The 18,596-nt window shown below is 38.6% G+C and overlaps 1 protein-coding gene across 13 annotated transcripts in view; it reads right to left on the bottom strand.

Moving 5' to 3' along the window:
* The window catches only part of LOC127583915 (myocyte-specific enhancer factor 2A-like), a 177,611-nt gene that overhangs the window by 45,251 nt on the left and 113,764 nt on the right, over positions 1-18,596 (bottom strand). The gene's annotated exons all lie outside the window — the stretch shown is intronic.

Genomic DNA, 18,596 nt, shown 5'->3' with positions numbered 1-18,596 from the left:
TCTACACAGGTTATTTTGGGAGTAATTCTCTCACATGAAACTCAATGAGAATCAATGTGCACCCTTCAATAAAAGGTGTCCTCATCGAAATCAATCTGTGAACTAGTTTCTGTAAACTAGTTTTAAGGCAACCAAGCTTTAGATGATGCAAGGAAGGTGCAATTTTGGACCTTCTGCTAACAGATGCAGCAACTGCCAGTTGTACAAATGAATTGCTGCAACGCGGAGGCAGCACAAAATGGGTGCATGGCCTGTATTACAATCATTGGGCATGGGTTAGTCATACATCAGAGGTTTAATGAACATCTTCACAAATCTGAAATGAAGCCCAAAAGTAGCATTCTTTAGACTAAATAAGCATGACAACAGCAAAACAAACACCTTACATAAATAATGCAGGCTATTACAATGTGGTTACACGCCAATTGTTTGCATCAAAAAAAGTAACGATACATAAATGTAATTTAGAGTATTAAGTGTTTATGAACTATAGGAAAATAATAATCCTACTATACAAACATCATGGAAGTTGCTTTAATTTTTTTTTAAATGGCAAAAGTTTGCCTTTAGTCGTAGAGAAATATAAGCAATTTAAACTACTTATATTTATAAAGAATGTATACCTTCCTGAGATCTTCACAGGGATGCTAGCAAACAGAATTTGACACCAAGCAACGAAAGTAATATTAGGGCTAGCAACCAAAAGCTTGGTCATAAGGATAGATTGTAAGGAGGACCTCAACGAGATAAGAGAAGTACAGATATGAAGAGATTTAGGAAAAGAAATAGAGATTAGGGTCACGACAGCTGAGGGAACAACCAAAGCTGAGGGAACAGTGATTAAAACCAAAGATGCTCAGAAGAGCCAAATTGAAGAGCGTAATTTCTTGGAGAATTATAGGGCAAGAAGAAATGATGTGATGGGGAGAGGAAGGCCATGGAGGAATTTGAAAAGAAGCATAAGAATTTTAAAGTTTGAGCTTATGTAGGTCAAGCAAAGACAGGGATGTTGAACAAATAGGACATTGGTAGAAGGAGTTTTCAATGATCTCAAACTTATGGAGCATAGAATGTGAATGGCTTTAGAGCAATGTTTTGGGATAGTCAAATCAGGAAATAGGAAAAGGGAGGGATAAGGGTTTCAACAACAGACACGCTGGACTAATTTTAGAAAGAAAAAAAATAGATGTCCTTATTTCTGGCGTGGATTTATGGATAGAAGCTTATCTTGGAGTCAAATGAGGTTGTAAATAGTCTTGGAGAGTATCAGATGGTTCCCAGGGTTAGGGATGGAGATAAAAGTTAAAGAACGGAATTTATGGCAGGTGGCAAAGAGAACAACTTCATTCATCATCCATCAGTTAAATCAGGTACATTGTGATCAATGGAACTAAATATCAGATGTACTATAACACAGGTGATTGATGTTACTGCATATAAGGAACTACCAGAGGCCTTGGGTACCAAGAGTACATTTAATTTAGGAATGCAAATCATAACCAAACTACACTGACTAAGGCCTAATTGCTGCTAAGACACTGCCAAGCCTCACCAGCCACTCCAGGGCAGGGAGACAGAGAATGTTTAGACTTACACATCTGTAACACTCTATAGACATGGGGAGAGCCTTGGGTAAAAGTTCAGACAGTGGGCCAAATTGAGTACAATTTGGCCTATGAGTTCATTGGAAATAAAGTCAAGAGTTGAAGACAATATAGAGAAAAATAAGGATGAGGTTGTTCAATGGAAACTTCAAAAATAGTGAAAGATCTAATAGAAAGCCAACTAGAAATCAAATAACCTATGGAAATCAACATTTGGACCAGTGATTTATTATAAACTTTTGACCTCTAAAATATATATAAAATCCCTCTTCACTATTCATCTTTTACCCAAATAACTGTAAAATAATAATGGAATATGTCTGGCTGCTTAAGTCTTTTAGCAGAAAATGACATGCAATTCCATATTTATTCTTACAGTTGCTAGTTAAATTTTATCATCCATCAAATCTTACTTTAATTTCAGAAAAGTTATTTTTTTTATTGTCCATAATACACATAAACACTCACCTTTCCATATTTTGTAAGGCATGATTAATCTGATCATGGCGTCTAGAGCCTACCACAATATTACCATAAAGATGCTCAACTAATCATTATTTTTCTTCTTTCACTATAAACATTATTGCACCCATTTAAGTAAGCACCACACTGCCGGAACAGTGTTCTTGATGTGACTGACAAATTCCAAATAAGGATTTGATTATGACTATGTAATGAAGCAGGAAATGGAAAACTAGCTTGCACATCACTCGAGCGTGCGCAAAGCCTGCAGTGTATTGTTCCAGTTCATCTAACGTGCCAAATGGAAAATCCACTCCACATTTTTCTTGATGAGCATATTGCCACCAGCGCATCTTGCCTTTGATTTGTGTGACTTATGATTGCGATACGGGAGCTAGATTTACCAATGTTGGGTTGGTTCATGCTGGATCCAGCCCAATGACTAGAGTCATCATCCAAGCACCCACACTCATCCAGACCAGATAAGGAAAACTGATATCACTGACCCACCTCACCCTGGAGATATGCAGCATGGTCATAGAGGCAGGAGCTCCAGCAGAAAACTACTGAGGTCCCACCTCTGCAATGCCCCTGACTGGCTAAATTGGGGTGAAACATTGGCTTATGTCAAAGCTGAAATTGATTTTAAAATTTTTTAAATGCCTCTAACTTGTTTAAAAATGATAACTTCAAGAAATAATTCAAAACTGTTAACAATAACAAAATTATTAATAGCAATTTTCCCCATACCTATTATTGCTGCTGTACATCATACCTGGGGCCGGCCTACCAGAGGAGATTGGTTAACGATTCCACAATGTAATGCAAGGAAATCCCAGCACTTGACTCCACACGGAATGGAGAGGAGGGACAAATGCAGCACCATCTGTGAATTAGCAAATCCAATTTAGTGGATTCACCTTAGTCCAGGATTAACTTCTACTGGATTGGCTGAATGCCAGCAGTTCTCTTCTGAACCAGCGAGCAAAGTGTGCCTCAGTAATGAAATGTCCAACCTCATTTGGATGCTCTGATATCCTCTGGTGAGTTCCAAGACATTTCCCAGATCTAAATACTTGATTTCTCTCATGTCCTACATCACAGCCACTGTGATTGAACGGGCAGAGAAGAGGACAAAGTGACACAGTAAAAGTTAGCATTAAGGGCCAGAGTTTGTGTTATTGTCAATCAAGACAAAGATAGTCATAATTAATCTGGTAGCGCAGATGGCTGGGCAAGACTGCCGATACAGAAGGTCTGCTAATTTATATTCCAACAGCAGTTTCCTCAATCAACATTTTGGCAGATCTTCAATCAAGATTTTGCTATAGATACATGTCTGAGATGGAAACTGGCATTCATGGGTTAATATTGATAAATATTGGGCCAGTGTTTGAGCCTGCAAATATCAACCAAGCTTCCAATGACAAAGTAGCTCCATGATTACCACTTCATATTCTGCCAGCATGCCTAAAACAACTGGCTGGAAGCATTGTACTAACTGACTCTTGGCTAGCTGCCACAATGGGCTCCAAGGGGAAACACCAGAAGTTGGAATCAAGCACTTGAGTACCTTCCCTCTGACTGTTCAGGTTCCTGCAGAATAGCTTAAAGAAAGATTCACCACAGGCCACGTTACATTCTCTTCAGTAACAAGCTTTGGAGCAGAACAGGCAAACTCAGGATTTACTCAGAGGACTCAGTATTTACTTCTTTCATATCATTAACTGAAGTATATGGAAGAAAGCAACATTAGAATAGCAAATTCTCTTTTTTTATATATACTTTCTCCTCAAATACTGATAAAACTGAAAGGTACATGCATACTTCTCTAAAATACTTCCATCTAATACCACAAAATCATTACTCTTGTATTGCCAGAAGGTATTGGAAGACTTGTTTCTTTTGGTTCATTTTATCTATTGTCTGAAAGCCATGCAAAAGATTAGCTGTTTTCACATTCTGAATGGTAACATGGTATTGAAGACTTCTCATTCTGCTTCTGGAATTTTCATTGTTTCTTGAATTTCAGAGTCTAACTACCACAAATAGAGAAAAAGCATTGCAATGTTCTAGCTAGATAATGCTATTAACATTTCTTACATATCTCTTATAGCAATAGCTATTCTAGCCTTAAATACTCTTACTTCCCATTGCCGTAGTATTAATCCAATAATATAAAGCATATTTTGATAAGCAACAAAGTGGCTTGGAATTTTTTTTTAAAAAGTCATACCTTACATAATTAACTCTACAATGAGAAGCTGCAGTCACAATCAAACTGCAGAATTAGTGCAAAGTGCTTTGACTTCACACCAACAGTACAGTTAGAGTGTAAATGTTCTGGATTCTTGCATCAGGAGCTGATTTGACACCAGAAGGAAACTCAGTAAGACTCCCTGGAGGAGGTTGCTCATCTATTTTGCTTAAGAGTCAGCTTGGACCACAGCACCCAATTTACACTCCAAGATTAGCACTGGTGTGAAGCTTTGTACAGACAATAAATTTGCAGAGTGTGAACTCACCCTTAGAGGAAGCATAATTAACACTAAAACATAGCAGAAGCAATGTTTCTTTGCATTTTCGTGACTCATTTTATACTGATCTTCTAAACTGCATAGTGTGCTGAAAAATATCTAACCTGTTGTTCCTAATGAGCGTTCCATTGCAGGTTAGTGCAACCAATATTCTTAGCAGTAAAGTGCTCAGCTTGGAATTTTAGTTTCTCACAACTATTACTGATAACATGCGCTATCATTTAAAATAGATAGTATCAGACTTTTCTGAATTTTATTTTACCAGGTACAGTCCATATTACTGTTATTTATATCAGCACACGAAGTGCACTTTATTTGTGGTTTTGAATCTATCTGACCTCCTTTCCAACTAATTTCCTGTTTACTGATTCTTGAACTGTTTTAGACTCATTTATCATGGACCTTTTATTCTTAAGGTATAATGCAACTGAAAATGAAATGGCATTAGACTAGGATTGTCTTTAATGTGTTCATGCACTTATAGTATGTGACTAGAGGTATCAAAAACATTACATCTGGCATAATTTCAACAAAGTTTAATGCCAGAAGACAATAATATTGTCATTGAAGTACTGCTAACACACAGGCAGAGTGTTTTCTTTAAATATCAGTCTCTCCCTCACCCTCTAATAGGACATGCAGATAAGGGTTAACAGGGGAGCTAAGCTAGGAAAAAGTGTGAAATATGGTCACAAAAACATCACAAACATCCCAACTTCTGGTTTATCCAAGTTGAGTAACCAACTGTGAAGAAATGGCTCAATGATGTTAAATTGATTTCTATTTGACAGCAATGGACTGGCTTTCCTAGAGTTCAGGAAGCCTAGGAATTGGTGGATCCTGCAGCTAAGTGCACTTCCAGCACAACTTTGGGTCACGATAAGCAAGAGTGTTCTACCACACCACCACCCACTCCCTCCCTCCCTCCAGTCAACTAAGCAAACTTGATGTGACCTCCTGCTCAAATTCCCAATTGAGTATGTTAGCATTGTAGTTAAGTTAACGAATTGGTATCCATAGGCTTGGACTTTTGAAATGAAGACACAGCCAAATCCTGTCCTGGCAGATGAGAAATTTAATTTCAGTTAATTAAAGCTAGATCCTTAATGGTAACCATGAAACTTCCAGATTTTTGCAAAAATGCACCTGATTCACTAATGTACTTTGTAGAGGAAAATCCATCATCCTTTCTTGGCCTGACCTATATACGACTCACAATTGTTATATTTAGGAGGTCCTCAGTCTTTCCAGGGCTTTCAGATTTCCTTTGATATTAAGGTTGCCTTTAATTATCAAAGCAATCTATTGTTATGGCCATAATCAAGAATTGCAGGGTATAAAATTCCTTGAACAGTTAATGGGATATTAAAATATTTCGGTCACTATAAAATAGTTCAGGCTCTTTTCTGCTCGATACAAGTTTTAAGATTTCACATAGTATCCTGAGTGGACTCGTGTAATAAACTCCAGCCTGGTCTATATCAACAGCTCAGCAAATGGAACACAAGGTTCAGAAATTTCAGATTGTGGCCAAGATATTCCCCCTCCTCTCAAAAGGAAGAGGTTCCAATTACTCCCCAGATGCTGTTGCCAAGTAGACCCATTGGCCCTGGTTGCAAGCTGGGTATTTATACAGGGAAAAATTCTGGCAGAATTTTCATAAAAGGTAGCCACCACTAAAATTCAAGTGGTGCTAAACAAAGGAAAAGGAAGAGCATTTAAAATTTGGGGAAGGGGGCAGAAAGGCTTTAATAATTTTATATCCATTTTCCAAAAAAAGCTCCATTAGAGCTGTGAGACCTCACTGAAATGGTGAGGCACTTTAAACGAGAGGAAATTCCTGCCTAAGGAACCCCTCAGACAATGTTCCCTCCCTCTCCCCCATGTCTACTCCACCCCTCCCCCCCCATGCTGCTCAGCAATACAGTTGTCATTCCCTGGGTCCACCATAGTATTGGTAGGGACAGGGAGATGGGCATATTATCAGGCTCCTCAATGCCCACACATGAAGGAACAAAGAGAAAAATGGAATTAGGGATGGGGATGTAGTAGGGGGGCAATTTCTGTTTTTCCCCTATCTTTCTTGTTATCTTCCTGATGTGAAGCAAGATAGTGGAGCAGAAATCAAGCCCATCATTCCACCAATTATATAAATCTGCCACAAAACTGAATCTAAACAAAGCCCCTTCTGGATTATTACCATTTTCCACCAGCTTAATTCTGTATCTATTCACACATTTTCAGCAACTCATATTGGTTTAATCAGATTAAATCTGTTTACTTTTATTTCAGTTTTCCATTCCCTCTCTGATCATTTTTCACTCTTTTTACAGGAGGTGATTCATACTAATGTGTGATTTTTCACTGGGAAAAAAATATCACATTGAAGCAGTCATTTCACACATGTGAGTCTGCAGAGAAAGTATTGCTGGCTTTTCTTTTGATCATTGCCACCATTACAACATAGACAAATCTCATCTTCATTTGACACAAATCCAGTCAGAGTGGTCAATGTTTAGCAATGACCCCAAAGATACCCAAGAAACTCAACACCACCCATACCAAAATTATCCACATGTACCCTAAACATCCTTTCCCTCCTCCACTGGGGACATCAGGGTGTACAATTATAAAATTTACTAAGGCTTCTTCAGCAATGCTTCCCAAAGATGGGAACTCTACCAAGAAAATGACAAGAGCAACCAACGTGGGAATACCATCACTTGCAGGTTCCCTTTCAAGATGCACAACAATCAAACTTGGAACATCCATCATTATTCCTTTATTATTTCTGGGTCAAAATCCAGTAACTCCCTATACTGTAGCACTATTAGAGTTTCTGCAATACACAGGCTGCAGTGATTCAAGAAAATTGTAGGGCCATCTAAGGGTGCTGTCCATCCCTACATGGCCATGAGGAGGTGATGGACAGCACCCACACCCGAAAATGAATAATGACTATTGGACGTTGAAAATAATGGCCTATATCTCATATAAATCTAAGAACTGGGAAGTTGTTTTCCATAGCATTGCAACCAAGATCAACTAATGTAGTGCTGATGAGGCCTTTATTGCGAATTTACCATTGGCAGATGGCAGCGAGCCAGGTAAATGTAATTGCCCTATCAAACATAAAACTTAAAGGAGGTCAAAGAAAGAGGAAGGGGTCTTTGGATGGTTGGAATAAAGGAATACCATTTCACTCTGGTATTTGAATGCAGGGAGTGATATTATGGATATACAGTATTAGTGGAAAGCTCATTGCTCTGCAGAACCTGATTGGAGAACCTCAGGCATGCTTTGGTGATTTTGCATCCTTACTTTTTAGTGGACAAGAAATTGTGGGGATTTACCCTGCAATTTTCTCCATGCCAAGATAGTTTAGTCACATACAGTATCACCTCCACCTTCTCTCTGTAGATTTGAGAAATTGGAGGATATGGCTCTTTTCTTTTTAGACACAAACTGCACATTAAACAGTCTTTGTGAAACTGACGAGCTTGCGTCTTGTGGTTGAGTGGTGCCACTTATGGTAATGGCAGTAACCAGTAGGGCGAGGGTAGACACTTGAGGATAGCCTTGCCTGCACTCTCTTCAAACCCACTGGGACCCTGTTTCCCGCTCCCTTTAAACCCACCGTGGCCCCGTCTGGGCAGGCACAGTAGTGTAGTGGTTAGCGTAACGTTATTACAGCGCCAGAGATGCGGGTTCAATTCCAGCTGCTGTCTGTAAGGAATTTGTACCTTCTCCCCGTGTCTGCGTGGGTTTCCTCTGGGTGCTCCGGTTTCCTCCCACATTCCAAAGACGTACAGGTTAGGAAGTTGTGGGCATGCTATGTTGGCGCTGGAAGCATGGCAACACTTGCGGGCTGCCCCCAGAACACTACGCAAAAGATGCATTTCACTATGAGTTTTGATGTACGTGTGACTAATAAAGATATCTTGTCTTGTACGTAGATGATCATGGAAGGGTTGGAGTGGGCAACCAGATGACAAATACCCACCCCTACAATAACCTCTGCCCCAACATTCACTCTCACCTAGACTTTCATATGGTAACTACATAGCTAACCTGTAAGAAGCCAACCATCATTTAATTGTTCCTCTCTGCAATGGCGTGGCAAGTGCTATAGGGAACCACGCTAGTGGAATCTCACTGCATGATTCAGGGTCATAATCAGCCCGAACATTTTTTTGCAAAGCTTTTCCCCCAACTTCCATCTTTTCTTTTTGCAGATCACCAAAATTGCTCCACACACCATCTGTTTGGTTCACTAAAGACTCCTATTTCTAGCAGACATGTCAAGTTCAAAGCAGCCAGAGTAAATGCGTTTCAATACAATAAGTTAAAAAGCCATCTGCTGATTCAATTGTGGTCATCATCATGTACTGTTTGATCAGACAGAATTATAGTCGAGAGATTTGAAATGCTTTTAATCTAAAGCAGAAAGTTTGCAGTTTTTGAAAGAACTTGGCATACGTTGTGCCTTTTATATGCCAACTCTGCCTAAACATCCACTAATGTACAGGATCACTAAATTAGCACATGGTAAACAGGTGCTGTCATTTCTAACACCTGTCAGCCGTTCAAGGCCTTGATCTTCCCTCCCAGCCAATCAGCAGGATACTCTGCACACCATAGCCATACATGGTTCTGTTATTTGGTACCCTGAAGGTCATGAAGTGTGAGCCCAGCTTGTTCCTGCTGCCAACTCAGACAGTTCCCAGCATTGATATGAGTAAAGCAAATATTCATCCTCCACTGGGAAAAACGCTCAGCACACAGGCTTCTGCTACCGTTTCTGGAAGCCGTTGCTCGATTGGACTCTAGAGGGGCTGTTGTCATCACAAGGGAGCTTGAAGCAACAGCACTCCATTAAAAGATAACACGCCATGACGCTTTTCTGATATGCAAGTCCTGTCACCTTATCACTTCATTTCAGCTTCGGCTTTCAGCCCCAAAGCCATGAAATATTCTGTTCTTTTTTATCATTAGTCAGTAGCACAATAGCACAAGCCTTGTTCTATACACAAGAGTACATCTGGAATGCTGTAATCTGTTAACAAGGCCCAGTGAGGGTATGGGAGAGATACCAACCTCCATTTTCTCAGAGGCTGCATTTTCACTTTGATAAGAGCTGTGCTTGCTTGGAAACAGAGGACGTGACTGCTGCTCGTTGAATTTGCAGCTTATTTAAAGTGGTTAAATTCCACAAGCTTGTTTGGTTAAAGTTATTAAACTAACAAAGAATAAATCCTCTGTGGCTTCCTTCTCATTGCAGTAAATCTGAATTTACTATAAAATAATAATTCTAATGGTTTTGAAAAGCAGAAATTTTTTCGTAGACTAAAGGATGTCTGTAATTAATTGAATTTGCACAAATAGGAAAGAGCTGCTTCAACATCTTGGGGAATTCACTGCATTCCAAGTTTATGTGGGAAAGGTTTGTGAGCCAGAACATTGGTCAAGATCATGGGTATTTGTAAACTTACTGGAGTAAACTTTAACGTCAGTGATGCATCATCAGTCTAATTACTTTCTCAAAATATTCTATGCTGGTACTATTTTTATTTATTATTTCATTCCTTTATATCATGCATAACTGAGTTACTTCAGAAGAACATGATCAATGTCATACCCTCAGGTGCTAAGGGACATCAGGATTAGCAACAACAACTTATGTTTATGTTGCATCTTTCAAAATCCCAACATGCTTCACAGAAGTGCAGTTAGAAACCTTACCATGTTGACATATGTAACAAAGACCTACTTACACATATGCTCAAACAAAATCCTCCACCCAAAAGGATTACGAAGGAGGACTTTTGAATCATAATGGCTACGTTGCTAGTATTCACTGATGTAACGATCTGTAGAAATGAGATTAGGTCCCACTACTGGGCCTGATTCAATTAATGAAATAATTCTGGGGAAAAATATTGGCATGAGTAATGGTGGCCATTAAAGTAGTGTGTTATTTGGAAAAAAAAATGACTTGCCACCTTCCTATCTGGTCAAGTAATGATATATATATATATATATATATATATATATCTCTCTCTCTCTCTCTCTCAAGAACCCTAGCAAGGGTGGGTGACATTTAACTGTCCCTGAAATGGCCGAGCAAGCTACTCAGTTGTCAAATAATTTGCTCAGCATCACACTCTTAGGCAAAAATATGCAATATATGGTGGCCTTGCCAAAGACACCCACGGCCCATAAGTTAATAACAAAAGAATTCAGCAAAGGAAATACTGGCTGTTTGCCTCCTCCCAGTGTAGGGGCAACTGCAGCCAAGTGCTACATCCATCCGTGCCCAGGTCAGATAACTTGCCATTAGCCAAGAACAAACGTGGGCCATCTTCACTCTCTATTGAGCAGGCACTCACCAGGCAGTGCATAACATCATTTGAGCCAGACGAAGTCACATTTTCCCAGATTTTATCAGCAGCAGTCAAATAAATACTGCACACAGTCAGGACCTCAAGTTCCTTGGCACCCATATCACCAGTAACCTCACCTAGTTCCCTCACACTGATGGTGTGATCAAGAACGCGCATCAACGTATTCAGGTGTTTGAGAAGATTCGGCACGTCCATGAGGATTTCTGCAATAGCGCTACAGAAAGCATTCTGACGGGTTGCACCTCAGCCTGGAAATGGCAACTGCTCTGCTCTTGACTGAACAAACTTGCAGATAATAGTAAACACAGCCTAGACCATCATGGGCTCATCACTTTCTTCCATCCAGACCATCTTCATAGTGCATTGCTTTAGTAAGGCTGGTAGTATTATCAAGGACACCTTCCACCCTGGCCATTCCCTTTACTCTATTCTACCTTCTGAGAGAAGATACAGGAGCTTGAAAGCCTCGATGTCCAGACTTAGGAACATCTTCTTCCCCACTGCTATCAGACTCCTGAACCAATCACCTCTTTCACATCCTCTTCCCAGTGGTGCTGCCGCGTTCTTGGACTCTTAACTCTACCTTTCTCGATTATTCTGCTATCGTCATACTAGTATTCTTTTTGCACTACTTCAGATTGCACTATAATCTTTGCCCCATTCTGTTGTTTTACCTTCATTGTTACACTTATTGTTGTATTTATTATCATGCATACTGTTTACTCTGTGAGCTTTTTGCAAACAAGAAATTTCATTGCACCCTGGGGTATATGACAAGAAACTAATCTAATCTAATCATTTAAGTGCATCATCTCCAAAGAGCGACCAAACTTAATCTATTTCTAATGCTGATTTGAAATGGAAGTTGAACTTTGTACTAGATTTTATGTTTAAACAGTCATTTTTCATGCATTATAGCAGCCAAATTGTTGTGGCCAATGAGAGGATCCAGCTAGCATGTTCTTTGCACCCTAGCTACTTGAAGGTGAAGTTTTAAATTACTTATAATTATGTTTTTTTTTAAATATATATATATATTGCATCCAGGAAACAAAGAAGGTCAGTTAATGTTTTCCAATGATCAATCTGTTCTTCTTTCATTTACAAAAACTAAGAACTTAATTTGAATAAACCATCAGCCCTAGACATCTATTTTAATCTAATAATAATGCTGAAAGTATTAGGTCACCAGTTCCACAGACAAATCCTGTGATATACTGCATGGGATCTCAAAAGACAGCAAATGGAGTCAGTTTATGAATACAATGACAATGTATTGCAACTTAATACACACCACATCTACCACCCCCCACCATCCCCCAGCTTTAGTAAGGTAATAACATCACTTATGAATTTGATAACCTTTAACAAATAATAGATAGTAAACATTTTGATGTCTATATTAAACTATGTACTTAATTGCAGTGCAATTGTAAAGAGTCCGGAATGTAGGTGCAAGGTTTTGGCTTAACCGTTGTAATACCAGTTATCCTTCAGTTGCAATATTCTGTCTAATTCTTGGCACTACACTTCATGAGGATGACAAGGCCCTGGAGAGGGTGCACAGGAAATTTATTAGAATGATACCAAGCAGGAGACTAATGAGACTAGGTAATTCTGAGTTATTTGTTCTCCTTACAGCAGATAATGTTATAAGGGAATTTATAAAGTGTTTAAATTTTTTTTAAATGTTGAGAGTAAAAAAAAGAGAATCTGTTTCCACTGGCAGTCAAGTGCGGATAAATTTTAGGCAATTAGCAAATGAATCAGATGAGGGTTTTTTTTTTCCTATGTCGCATGCTATTCTGATCTTGAATGCTCCTTCTGAAAATGGTGGAAGCAGAAGCAACTTTCACAAAAAGAAATTGAATAAATATTTAAAAAGGAATTGTTTGCAGGACCATTGGGAAAGCATAGGGTAGCGAGACGAATTTAATAATGTTCTCAAAGAAACAGTATGGGCAAGATGGACTGAAAATCTGGCATATGATTCCATCAAGTGTGTCTTATTTCATATCATGTCACAAACTGAAGCTAAATTAGTGGTTTTGCAAAACTGAACTACATCATAATCCCAACAGTATTAAAGCATTCTACCCAGCTGATACTATTTGGAATGATACTAGACTGGAATACAACACTATCTTGCTAGCCTTCTCATAAAATTTGTATTAGAAAATTAAAATGCACAATTAAGGAGAATGAAATGAAAGCTTTCAGGACATCCACAATGATCATTAATTCTGTTATATAATACTCCCACTGAATATGGTTCCTCATCAATTTGAGACTTTAGTATGATCTATAACTTGCAAGATTATCCCAGTGCCTTCTGCCAGCTGCTGTCTTGCAAAAACCACAGCCTATGAGCCTAACTTGGAAAACAGCCAGCTTATGAAAAAATGTCAACCCAGTTTATTTTCCCTGTGGATTATCACACTGAAATACAAATTTCACCATGAAAACGAATCAAACAGTATGTACAACACTCAGAATGATCCAGGGCTTATGTACTACTTTTTTTTAAGTTACCATTTTTGCTTTGTGGCTTCTGATGTAGAAGAATATGCAAGCATATTATGCAGTCCAAAATCAGCAGTGATTTAGAACAGTGAATAAATTAATATAATGTGTCACGGCTTGTATTACCATGGGGTACTGAGTGATAATGACATAAGCAATAGGAAGATAAAAATCTTTCAAAGCTTCTTACACTCATCTTCCAGCTTCACACTCAACCCACATCCTTGGCACCCCATTTCAAGACCAAACTGCTCAAGACCAGAAATATTAAATGGAAAGAAATAAAATAGAATGAATACAGTGAATAAATATAATAGATTGCACTGCAGAAAATTATAAAGAGTAGCTCAAACTGTTGATGGCTTCATAAATTGTGACGGTGTACTCATAGGAATATCACAAATCAGAAACTGTTACATTTTTTAGCCCCAACTATTATACCCTGCTATATTTCAAAGTGATGAAATACAACTGCTCCGTTGCCAGGAATACAAGATCAGCCCAGCACTCCAGTTCCAACCTGAATTTCATACATCCATTACAAGGATGGGATTGAGAGATTATGTGCATCCATTTTGATAGAAATGGGTTAATGGGAAGTCTGGTGAAGGCAGTGCAGAGGAAAATGGGTCACTGCCACGTAAGGGAGAGCAGAGCCAAGACTAACACTTCAACATGTCAATCTTTAGTCAGACTGTATCTGTATACTTCCTTACAAAAGATAAACAACAGGCCTATTTTGCTTCAAAAGATGTAATTGATGACAATTACAATGCCCTGTACACAGCATGCTAAGAAATAATGAACATCCAACTCGGCATCCCCTGATGCCAAAGCTCTCGTGAATATTCCATTCAGTTAAAATGCAGCAGAGATCAAATTTTCCTCTAAACTATACTTACGGTTTTTAAAATCCATTATGAAAATCTGATTTTTAAATGCATTATGCAAATCTAGTTTTACATGATCAGAAAACACAATGTATTAAAGGAATGCACTGTTATACAGGGCTTTTGGGCTGTGTTTATCACCCTCATTGGTGAATTAGTTTCAAATCTCTACCAACACAGAACAGACCAGCAAGCAATCACTATACATCGTACACAATAAAAAGGCCAGCGGTTAAACTGAAACATCACCCAAAACATAAATCCACCAGATGATGAAAGGCCTTGCATTGCAAGTATTCAATCACCTAACAAAACTATTTTAACAATAGTTTTATAGCCTAATTCATTATGCTAATCAACACAAGTTTGCAAATTCTTCAATAATATTCCTCCTCTGTTGACAGTGTAGAGTTAATATTTTAGTTTCAGCCATTCATAATATACATTTGACAAGGTGAATACAGATTTATTCGCCATCAGTTGAAATAAGAAATGAAGACCCAGCATTAATATTCAAAATATAATGCTTACAAGTGCAAAGTATTTGCCCTTAAATATTTATCCTAGAACATTCTTTCCAACAGCAGAAGTACCCTCACCAGATGGAATGAATTAGCTAAGTAGAGATCCTTGACCAAAATACTTGCCAAATCCCAAGCTCTATGCAAAGTTTCGCTGCACCTTTTGTTTAAACGTCTATTTTGAATTTCACTATCTGGTGTATGCTGTCGACTGCCTTTTGATAAAATTTACCTTGAGGTCACTGATGCCTCCCAATATTTTTTTCAGTAATATCTTTATATCATACTAGGCCAATAAAAAATTAATCAAAAACAAAAATCAGTATGTTGAACTCTTGCTAGACTAATGCCTTTCGACGATTTGAAGATGTTTTCCAAGTTAAGGCAAAAATGCTTATAATTTGCTGTTTTTAAATGAAGAATTTCTATAGATGCATGGTGGAGGACATTCTGACTGGTTTGGATCACAGCCTGTTATGGATACTACAATGCGCAGGATCGCAAGAGGCTACAGAGGGTTGGAGACTCAGCCAGATCCATCATGGGCACAACCCTCCACACTATCGAGGACATCTTCAAGAGGCGGTGCCTCAAGAAGGTGGCATCCATCATTAAGGATCCTCACCATCCGGGACATGCCCTGTTCACATTACTACCATCGGGGAGATGGTACAAGAGCCACACTCAACGATTCAGAAAAGTCTCTTCCCCTCCACCATCAAACTTCTGAATGGTCCATGAACACTACCTTGTTATTCCTTTTATTTTTGCACTATCTACTTTTGTGATTTATAGTCATTTTATGTCTTTGCACTATACTGCTGCCGCAAAACAACAAATTTCATGTCATCTCAGTCAGTGATAATAAATCTGATCCTGAACATTTTCCTCTTTAGGTTTGGCTCCCATGTCAGTTCCCTGATTCAATCTTCCCAAATAGCTTGATGAAGGTAGGAAAAACAAGGGAAGCATCTGAGTTAATCTACAGGGCAATTACTACTCATTTAGAGACCCCTAACTCCTAGTGTGGCCTTTACAGCTGCTTCTTGCCTGCAGCGATCATGTTCTTCTTAACCTTTGCCTTCATTCATTTCTTTTTGATCATTACATCCACTACAAAATGCTGAATCATACTAACAAAATGCTGGGAATTATTCCTACTGCACACTTGATGCGCCACTACACTACCGGACTTGCCATTCGGCACTCTGCAAGAGCAGATGCATTTCACGTCTGGGACTCAGCCCTTTGCCAAGGGTAACTGGTGCAAGAACAGTCAGCCCGTTCTTTTGAATAAAGTTGCCAACCATGTGTAAAATATGAAGTGCTTTACTTATTTTATGAATTTAATGTTTTTATTCATTGTTACAGTTCTTTGAATTATTAAAGCTACTTGAGTGATTTTTAAATGAATTTCAGAAGCATTTGCAAACTATCAGTGGCAGTCAGGATATTTGAGGGTGGAGCCTCATGATACAATGCCAGAGTCTTAATCGTAGCAAATAGTCCACTCCTCCTCGGTTCAGGAATAGAACTAATCAATTAAACTTTTCAAATGCATACGATTTAAAATGTAATTGGCAACTTGTTTGCCTCCACACAGCATACTGTTTTGTTCCACATTCAGACAAAAGCTCTTGTAGTAAAACCCCATTAGTTTCCATGCACTGAAATTGAACTTGTGCATGGTAACTGAAAACACCTGCGTGTTTCTCTATGCGTAAATCACAGATAAAAAGCATTCCGTGCTTGTTTTGAAGTCCTTATGCCTGGTTCCTCATGAAGTTCTGCCCATCTGGAAATTGGGCAGGGCATTTCCTATCACAATTCATTCTCATGCAGATTTCACTTCCCAGTCCTGTTGTGGACACATGGTGACATCAGTGTGTGTAGCTCACTTTAATTACTTAACAACGGAAATTGGATCAGGAGATTTCAACTCACAACCTTCATCATACTAAGCAAAACAAGTTTGAAACTTTTCGATAATATTCCTCAGATGACAGTGTAGGGTTAATATTTTAGCTTGAGTCATTTGTAATATCAATTTTACAAGGTGGATAGAGATTTATTTGCCATCAGTTGAAATAAGAAATGAATACCCACAATAAAAAAAAGGAGTACATCTCACTGGAATTAGTGAACCATGTGTAAATTAAAGCCATCCTTAGAAAAGTTTTTATGTTAAAATGCATCCTTTTAAATTTTCATTAATACTACTACTACTACTACTAGGTACCAGCAGGTCTCTTAAAATCAAGGGATGGTGAACTGATCCTTGGGAATTTAGTCAGCATTTTGCACAGCACCGTTGGTCAGGGGACTGGCAGGGGCTGGTGGCACATGGGTCATCCAGGGAAGACCTCCCTAGGAGGTGAAGTGTAGCTTATGGTAACCCTGGGATTGTGGGTGGCCCCAGCACCTCGTGATCAGTGGCAGCAACTGGGTCCACTGTTCAAGGAAGTCCACACTTACCAGTTTGCATAAAAGCGGTGCATCGGGACAAAGTGCCAACAAGCAGAGAACTGGCTCATTATGTTGTGTCTTACTTATATTGTATCAGCATCATTACGATAGATGTGAAGAAAATAAATGATCTTATAATCAACAAAGTAAACCTAATCTCCAATTACTCATGAGGAGTTAGAGTTAGATAAAACAAGTGCACTCACCTTTGCACAACACACCTTGCAATTATCTTGTTGAAACAAAAAACATTACTCAACTAAGGTGAAGTCCATTAACAGTGTAATTTTTTCTTTGGTACAACCTTCTAAACTGTGGGGTGAGTTTTCCCCAGAGTTCATACCCCAGAGAATTTAAAGAAGAAAAACACCATCCAGCCCAATCAGTCTGAGTCAATGTGTATTATCTATATTTATTTCATTGGTTATAAATGATAGGGGTTTCACTTTTAGCAATTTAACATTAGGGGATCTGACCAGAACCACATTTTAGATTGTGCATGTATCACTAAACCTAGCACACATGATTGGGGTCAAACTTCCACCACTCTGAGTCTTGCTCATCTTCTAAAATGGATGCAAGTATCTATTGTAAAGGAGTTATTTGCCAAGATAAGAATTATGAATTAATGCAGAAATTTATCTTTAATTGGGTCTTGTTGAGGAAGATGCAAAAGAAAAAAAAATACAGTATATGGTTCTCTTCACATGTTCTGAAAATGCTACCAGCTTTCCATTTGTTTTGAGTGTCTTCCAAATCCCATATATTTGGAAGGTCTTGTGATAGATATTGGGTGTTTCTTCCAATTCAGCTTTCACCATCATCCAGCAGGTACTGTACCATTATTGCCAGGTGCTTTTCCAAACTAGTGCTCTGATGGATTCCCTGACTTTGGTTTCATGCACATGCAGTCTAAGTTGACATCAAGGTTATTTTCAGTGTTTTGAATATTAGGTTTCTTTGTTGTCTCTGGTTTGTTTAAGCTGTTCTAGAAGCACTCTGCATAGCTTGCATCACACATTAGGTACTAGTATGCCATCTTGCCCTTCAAAGGCTAGCCTGTTTTGCTTCAAGTTGACCTCAAGTATTTGGTGATTATATACAGGATCTTCATGTTCTGTTTACCCACTACTTCCTCTGCTTCTGTTTCAAATCCTTTATCAAAGTGTCACTCATCATTCCACGTCCT

Source organism: Pristis pectinata, chromosome 28, assembly GCF_009764475.1.
Source record: "Pristis pectinata isolate sPriPec2 chromosome 28, sPriPec2.1.pri, whole genome shotgun sequence".
Classification (NCBI taxonomy): domain Eukaryota; kingdom Metazoa; phylum Chordata; class Chondrichthyes; order Rhinopristiformes; family Pristidae; genus Pristis; species Pristis pectinata.
This window is presented reverse-complemented; position numbering and strand designations above follow the sequence as displayed.